This window comes from Bison bison, unplaced genomic scaffold (genome assembly GCF_000754665.1).
Source record: "Bison bison bison isolate TAMUID 2011002044 unplaced genomic scaffold, Bison_UMD1.0 scf7180017864518, whole genome shotgun sequence".
Lineage (NCBI taxonomy): Eukaryota > Metazoa > Chordata > Mammalia > Artiodactyla > Bovidae > Bison > Bison bison.
In genome coordinates this window covers 19,964,535-19,965,175 of record NW_011495071.1, presented here as the reverse complement: position 1 = coordinate 19,965,175, position 641 = coordinate 19,964,535, and positions in this window count along the sequence as shown.

Here is a 641-nt window from a genome sequence, read left to right as displayed (position 1 = left end):
TTTTTTTTTTTTTTTTTTTTTACTGATTACAGCCACCCTGATGGCTTAGACAGTAAAGAGTCTGCTGACAATAAGGGAGACCCAGGTTCCATCCTGGGGAAGCATCTCCTGGAGAAGGGAATGGCTACCCACTGCAGTATTCTTGCCTGGAGAATTCTATGGACAGAGGAGCCTGGAGGGCTACAGTCCATGGGGTCGCAAATAGTCTGGGCACGACTGAGTAGGTTCGGCACTCTATTTCATTCGACATTATAGTGAACCTTCTCTGTGCCGCATTTGAGCCCATATATCATTAGCTTCTCTTGTGTTGTTGGAAGAGGGTGTTTGTTATGACCAGTGCATTTTCTTGGCAAAACTCTATTAGTCTTTGCCCTGCTTCATTCCGTATTCCAAGGCCAAATTTGCCTGTTACTTCAGGTGTTTCTTGAGTTCCTACTTTTGCATTCCAGTCCCCTATAAGGAAAAGGACATCTTTTTTGGGTGTTTGTTCGTTCTAAAAGGTCTTGTAGGTCTTCATAGAACCGTTCAACTTCAGCTTCTTCAGCGTTACTGGTTGGGGCATAGACTTGGATTACTGTGATATTGAATGGCTTGCCTTGGAAACGAACAGAGATCATTCTGTCGTTTTTGAGATTGCATCC